Source organism: Schistocerca nitens, chromosome 2 (assembly GCF_023898315.1).
Source record: "Schistocerca nitens isolate TAMUIC-IGC-003100 chromosome 2, iqSchNite1.1, whole genome shotgun sequence".
Lineage (NCBI taxonomy): Eukaryota > Metazoa > Arthropoda > Insecta > Orthoptera > Acrididae > Schistocerca > Schistocerca nitens.
The window spans coordinates 278,063,595-278,071,911 of record NC_064615.1 but is presented as its reverse complement, the minus strand read 5'-3'; positions in this window follow the sequence as shown (position 1 = coordinate 278,071,911).

Below are 8,317 nucleotides of genomic sequence, written 5' to 3'. Positions count from 1 at the left end.
AATAATTTAATAAAAACAGTACTTTGGATTTCACAAATTAAGATTTTAGTGGAAATTCATGATTTTCTGGTTTTCGTCTCAAAACTTAAGGAAGCAAGATAGATTAAGTAGGCTAATAAATAAGGCTAGGATGTTTAGATTTAAATAGGTTGGAGATCCGCTATGACTATGAAGATGTGAAAAGTTTCATTTGAATACCTATAAAATTATAGAGATAGCGTATCTCCAAAGTGCCAGTTCAGAGCTCGTCTACTGCGTGCAGTGTAATTAAATTAATTCTCTCGCTCAAAATATTTAACTTAGCCACGTCAAAATTTTATTATCAATACTTACCTGCGTGCTGAATGCACATTTAAATTAAGAGCTTCATCGGCCATCAGCAAGAGAAGCTATGATTTATTAGGTAACTTAATGTGGTGCATTACTAGCCCAGCGGCTAGTCGGGAGAGCCGATTTGATCAGGCGTTCCCTCAGCCGTCCGCACCGCGGCTTTATATATAAGAACGCTGCGCGAGGAAGCAAGGCCCCAGTTCTCTCCAGACGCCAAATAAAACACGCCGCGCCACATATGGTGCATCGGCCGGGAAATAAACTGAGTAAAAGAGAAAGTGATTTTTAAACATTTGGATTCGCGAGTGAAATGCGACACGCAGCTGAGTATAGAACAGTGAATGTGTTACGTGTGTATGTGGACGACGTAATTGGATTAACAACGCATCTGGATTGACGGAGCTGGCACTGAGTCTAGCGGTGCTGCCGGCATCGCGAGAAACCAGTTTCGCCGCACCGCAGTCGTCCGCTGGAGCAGCTGGAACCGCACCTGCAATTGCGGGCCACGCAAACACACAACAGCCGTCGGAGTGCCGTCTGCAGTTCAACGTGCCACGTCGCATCAGTAATCCTGGTACGCCGCGCAGACAACGTTGTGCAGAAGGAACTAAGTTAAGTGAAAAGCTGTTAAAAATTTTACTAACCTGCACTAAAAGACTGTCGGCGATGGAACCGCCAAAAGGAACTATTAGGTGAATTTGAGGAACCACCTGTACAACCTAGAATAAGCCACCCTATAATAATAGTGAATATGTTGGGTATCAATGTACGTTGTCTCTTAGACAGTGGAAGTGAGGTGAGTGCGATATCTCAGTCCTTCTTTGATGCATTACCTGGTAAAGACCAACTTACAGTAATGAGGGTATCAGGACTAAGAATAATTGGTGCTACTGGCAAGGTGTCAAAAGCGGTAAAGCAAGAAGCTTTGCTGCCCTTTAACATTAATGGTAATTTAATTGATCATCCATGTTTAATTGTAAACAATCTCAGTATTGAGGTTTTAATTGGCATAGATTTCTTGTCAAAATATCAGAGTGTTGTTGACTTTGAATGAAGCCAGTTAACAATGGTCTTGCCAATAACCGGAGTATTTACAGTTCCTTATAGTGATAAACATGTAGTAAGCAATGATGACAATTGGGAGCTGCCTATACGAGTTCTGAAAAACAAGAGATATTGGGACGAAAGTGTTAATCTTAGTAACAGTAAGCTAAACACAGAAGAAGAAGATGCAATTATTTTGGACAAAATAGAATCTAAATTGCAGGAAATCGATAAAATTGCAGCTAATCAGAAGGAAGAACTGAGACAGGTTCTAAAAAGGCATCATAAAGTATTTTCAGATCGTCGTGGCGCGGTCAAAGGTTATGAATGAATGCTGTAGGGAGGAGGTTGTTCTGTAACCTCTACACAGTGTGGCAGCTGTGCAGTCCCAGCTGTGTGAGATCTTCTTTCCTTTTCAGGTCTCACTCACTCATCATCTTTCCTATCTACAAAAATTTCGACCCCTTCTTTCCATTACGAAAATTTTCTGAAACTAATGAATGCTGTAGGGAGGAGGTTGTTCTGTAACCTCTACACAGTGTGGCAGCTGTGCAGTCCCAGCTGTGTGAGATCTTCTTTCCCATTTCAGGTCTCACTCACTCTTCATCTTTTCTATCCACCTAAAATTTCGACCCCTTCTTTCCATTACGAAAATTTGCTGAAACCAATGAATGCTGTAGGGAGGAGGTTGTTCTGTAACCTCTACACAGTGTGGCAGCTGTGCAGTCCCAGCTGTGTAAGATCTTCTTTCCTTTTCAGGTCTCACTCATTCTTCATCTTTCCTATCTACAAAAATTTCGACCCCTTCTTTCCATTATGAAAATTTTCTGAAGCTAATGAATGCTGTAGGGAGGAGGTTGTTCTGTAACCTCTACACAGTGTGGCAGCTGTGCAGTCCCAGCTGTGTGAGATCTTCTTTCCACTTCAGGTCTCACTCATTCTTCATCTTTCCTATCTACAAAAATTTCGACCTCTTCTTTCCAACACATGAAAAATTTCCGTCATGGCTATCAAGCCATGAGTTCTGTAACTATTCTATCCACCGATTAGTGAAGAAAATACCTAATGTGACAAACCTAATAGTGACGTAAACAATAGAGAAGTATGACTTAATTAAGATACAAATGTATTTGAGTAACAAGTATGTATAGAACCCTGGTAATATAGTAAGTATAAAGTGTTGTTTTATTGGAAATGGTCCACCAACAGTATTTTAAAAAGATGTACAAATTCATGTACAAGCAGGATCTGAAATGGTGGTGAAACCTAGTGTATGCATTAGAGCTAACTAATAAATAGTAAGAAAGAGATTGCTTAGTGTTATGGAAAATTATGCAGATAAGTTGTAAGAATAAACTCATCTTTTGTAGCCAGGAATGGCAGTGTAATAGAATTGAGCAGTGTTTGTGGTTGAGACGTGAAGGACACGTCCCTGAAGTATTTATAAGGTTGGAGCTGGCCGTTATTTGGTGTAGTGTGTGACAGGACACACCTACACGTATTGAGGTTATGAGTTGGAGGCGTGAATGCGACCACAGGTACCCTTATGTTAGATGAGACAGAGCAGCTCATGGTGTCCTATAGGTTTAAGGAATTTAGCATTACGCTCGTCCATAATTACTTGATGCACTTTAGTGGTAGGTCGAGAGAGACTACCTGTGGTTTCAGCGTCCGATCGAGTGGAAATGGATTGCCACGTGAGCAAGCTGATCAGCTGCAAAACACTAGAGATATGAAATAAATGTGCTATCCTGTGCTTTAAATTTTAATAGAGTGAGTATTACTTAAGTTCATACACTAGCCAAATAAATAAGTAACATAATGGCAGACGTGAAACATTATTTTAGCTCAGCATAAATACACTTCAAGTAAGTAAGTACCTAATTGCAGATGTGGAACTGACACAACAGCAGAGGACCAATAAGTGGAGTTATTAGTCAACTAAACGTAGTGTGTTTTGAACACTCAGAACTCTACTATTACCACAAGTTACTCACATGTACAAAGAAGCTGAGAATACAACTACTAATCAAATATACTCATACTATCTCTGAGAATAAGGTAATAAAGGATGAGTCAGCTAAGTGAATAAAATACAGATTTGTCAGGAATGTACCGAGCATTGGTTCAGTGTTCCGGCCCAGAAATAATAAATTGATGTTAAATATGATTTATGATTGTATGCCTTGAGCATAAATTTTCTCTATTACGTGACTGACGGCGTTTTGAGCCATTTGTTTACCAATTTTATGACAATTAAGTAACCACGAGAATAAAATTTAAAAAAAAATTCTGTTAACTTTGTTCCAGCAAAATATTGAAAGATAAAATGTATATATCCCCATTTCATTGTGACCCACCCTTAGATATTAAGTGAACAGAGTCTGAGGCACTCTTTTTGTTTGTTCTACAGGACAAAGCAGATAATGGCAGCCTGGTAGTTGCGTGAAAGCGTGGAGTGACTTGGACACAACTCACAGTGACCCCTCCCCTTTCCCCTTGTAATTTAGAGTGAACGTGAAGGACGCACACCATAGCAACTTCCCCTCCTCTACCCTTGTGAATGGAAGTGTAGGACGCCAGCCAAAGCGGCTACAACCACATGTGTAAAAATTATTTGTGAAAATTTTCTTTCAGGTTTAGAAAAGACTGCTAAGAGATAATCATCTGTTTATGTATCATATTATTTTCTTTGAATTTGTGTATGTAAAAATGTATTTAATGGATTTAAGATTTTCATAATTTTACATATTTTTATGTGTTTGTTTGTTTAAGGCAATATGTGTGCCAAAGTGTTTCATGGACTTTGCTTAAAAATTTGAGTAATAATGTTGCTTAAGAGGCAGTGAACATGCCCGCAATTTAAATAATTAATGTAGGTAATCAGTTTTCTTTTAATGTTTCTACATGTTTACATTTCAATTTTTAAATTTTCAGAGGAAGTTAAGCTGTACTCTTGCTTCCCCTTTTGTAATTAATTTTTTTTTCATTCATTAACATTCATAAACAAAAAATTTAAGTAGAGGGTGATGTAGGGAAGCAGCCTACTCACGTTGTAGTAAATTCACACCAGTCTTTCTATTGTGTGCCAGCCAGTCTGCTGTAACTAGCTCTGACGTCATAAATGTTGCGCAATACTTTAAAAATCAAGCAAATAACCTAAAACTTTTCTAGCATGTCAGGAGTAATACTAAATTAATATGTGTTAAATATCAGTTCGATAACTTTAGCCATTTTCGAAATTTGGACGTTTTTCTGTAAAAATCATTGGCGCAACAGAAAAGAGCTAGAGACTTCAAAATTTATATTTAAATTCATCTTTCATAATAATTTAATAAAAACAGTACTTTGGATTTCACAAATTAAGATTTTAGTGGAAATTCATGATTTTCTGGTTTTCGTCTCAAAACTTAAGGAAGCAAGATAGATTAAGTAGGCTAATAAATAAGGCTAGGATGTTTAGATTTAAATAGGTTGGAGATCCGCTATGACTATGAAGATGTGAAAAGTTTCATTTGAATACCTATAAAATTATAGAGATAGCGTATCTCCAAAGTGCCAGTTCAGAGCTCGTCTACTGCGTGCAGTGTAATTAAATTAATTCTCTCGCCCAAAATATTTAACTTAGCCACGTCAAAATTTTATTATCAATACTTACCTGCGTGCTAAATGCACATTTAAATTAAGAGCTTCATCGGCCATCAGCAAGAGAAACTATGATTTATTAGGTAACTTAATGTGGTGCATTACTAGCCCAGCGGCTAGTCGGGAGAGCCGATTTGATCAGGCGTTCCCTCAGCCGTCCGCACCGCGGTTGTATATATAAGAACGCTGCGCGAGGAAGCAAGGCCCCAGTTCTCTCCAGACGCCAAATAAAACACGCCGCCCCACAAGGTTACACAGTAGTAATCAAATGTATAAAAAGTATAAGTAGTACAAAGCACCGACTCACAGGAATAATCTGCTAAAATCTGGATTACCGACATGGCCATTTACGGACCTAGACTTGCTGCAACAAAATCTTATCTAAAAACAGTTTATCCCCAATAACTAAATAAAAGGATTCCAGCCCTTAACTTCCATAGTACAGTTTCTGATAATCAAAGACTTAAGAGGATGTGAGTCTGCAGGCTTTCGTGGCCATTGTCACTAAAGCTAAAATCTTCTGGGTTGTTAGGCCGCGTCATATTTCCTGTAAAATAAACGACGTTTCGACCCCTCTGCTGCAGACTAGAATGTATGTATTCCGTGTTTTTCTTTTGCAGAAGCAGTATTGCATTAGAGTTCTTCGGCACAGACTGTGCCTTCATATTCACATCACTTAGACAGTGGTTTCATTAGCCTGCAACAGGGCTACTTTACACACTAGAAACAATAATATTTTATCAGCTTAACTAATAATATGCAATCACCGGTAAAGAAGTCAGCAGCGACAGGCTGGCACGGAAACTGTAGAAAAACAAGTCTATTAGTCTGGCGCCTCATGAGGATGAAATCTAGTGTTAATTTTAAAATACCACAGACACATTGTGGAAGAGTGTTCACTATTAACTTCAGCATATTGTCTCCGAGCAACAAACAGTACACGGAAATTCACGAGGGAGAGACCGTGGCAAACAGTGGTGAACAGTTCCTGGAGGCTTCTTCAGTAACCTCTCAGCTGTGCGCTATCAGTACCACGTCAGTCCACTTTCAGAAGTTGCAGGCCGCCGCACCGACGAATTCACTATGTCTGTCTTTTCAGTTCTGTCTGCCCTGTTCAATGGCTGTGCCTCGACACTCGCCGTCTTTTACTATTGTGGATATGTGGAATTGCTAACGGGTTTGTATTTCATATTAATCTAGATTTGCATTTGGAATTCAGGTGAAGTGCATTTTATTCTTTTGCTCTCTGCCATCGAGCCCAACTCTTTGGCAATCGCCAGTAAGACGACCAAACAGTACAATTATTTCATTCTTATTGAATATTAGTGAAAATGGAGGCTGTACAATACAGCACCGCTTTCTGCGTAAGAGAGACCAATGCCAGAGTTTGCAGACTCTGAACGGGGATGGACAAGAGACTAATGAACCTACACCACAAATTGCTCGAACTGCTATTTTCCGCGTGAATGGAAATATTCACCCCAGAATATAATGCCGTACGTCATAAGCAAATGAAAAGAAGCAAAGTAAACTAGTTTACTTGTTGGACTATCAATTATTGCAGATACTTTTCTAATAGTAGACAAGCCACATTAAGTTTCTGAAAGAAGTTCTGAACGCCGATTTTCCAATACTGCATACCAACTACCTAGGAACCCAAGAAATTGGGTTGTTCAGATTCACTAATCATGTTTCGATTCTAAGTAATCAAGAGTACTGTGTTTTCACTGAGACAAGATAAGTCACGAACATTTCTCAGGGCTAGTCTAAAATCACTTTTAGCACACAGTAAGATTATTCACGGACCAGGATTGCATTACAAATTATCACCAGGGTCATTTAAGATGAAGTATAGTTCAGAATTGTTTTCTTTTGTCATACATTCCTACTCTTACAGAATGGTATTAAATTTTCGCGTGTGTGCCATTTGCTGTTCGGAATTTTTATTGCTCAGTTTGATAGTAAATTTGCAGGGCATTTTAACAGGAACATTTTGAACGTCTATTCTTCCAAAGTTCAGTTTGTAGTTTTATGCAGGATTTTCAATCTCTTTTAATAATGAAATTCGCCAAACAGCTGAGTAATTGAGATGTTATTTTATTTTGGCTACCAGTTTCGGAAATTCATTATGCCACCATCAGGCTCCAATGTACCTCCCAAAAATAATAGATACTGGCATTGTTGTTGCTGTTGTTGTTGTGATCTTCAGTCCTGAGACTGATTTGATGCAGCTCTCCACGCTAATCTATCCTGTGCAAGCTTCTTCATCTCCCAGTACCTACTCCAACCTATATCCTTCTGAATCTGCTTAGTGTATTCATCTCTTGGTCTCCCTCTACGATTTTTACCCTCCACGCTGCCCTCCAATGCTAAATTTGTGATCCCTTGATGCCTCAGGACATGTCCTACCAACCGATCCCTAGTCAGGTTGTGCCACAAACTTCTCTTCTCCCCAATCCTATTCAATACCTCCTCATTAGTTACGTGATCTACCCACCTACTCCTCAACATTCTTCTGTAGCACCACAATTCGAAAGCTTCTATTCTCTTCTTGTCCAAATTATTTATTGTCCATGTTTCACTTCGATACATGGCTACACTCCAAATACTTCCAGAAACGACTTCCTGACACTTAAATCTATACTCGATGTTAACAAATTTCTCTTCTTCAGAAACGCTTTCCTTGCCATTGCCAGTCTACATTTTATATCCTCTCTACTTCGACCATCATCAGTTATTTTGCTCCCCAAATAGCAAAATTCCTTTACTACTTTAAGTGTCTCATTTCCTAATCTAATTCCCTCGGCATCACCCGACTTAATTCGACTACATTCCATTATCCTCGTTTTGCTTTTGTTGATGTTCATCTTATATCCTCCTTTGAAGACACTGTCCATTCCGTTCAACTGCTCTTCCAAGTCCTTTGCTGTCTCTGACACAATTACAAGATCATTGGCGAACCACAAAGTTTTTATTTCTTCTCCCTGGAATTTAATACCTACTCCAAATTTTTCTTTTCTTTCCTTTACTGCTTCCTCAATATACAGATTGATTTACATCGGGGACAGGCTACAACCCTGTCTCACTCCCTTCCCAACCACTGCTTCCCTTTCATGTCCCTCGACTCTTATAATAGCCATCTGGTTTCTGTGCAAATTGTAAATAGTCCTTCGCTCCCTGTATTTTACCCCTGCCACCTTTGGAATTTGAAAGATAGTATTCCAGTCAACATTCTCTAAGTCTACAAATGCTAGAAACGTATGTTTGCCTTTCCTTCATCTTTCTTCTAAGATAATTC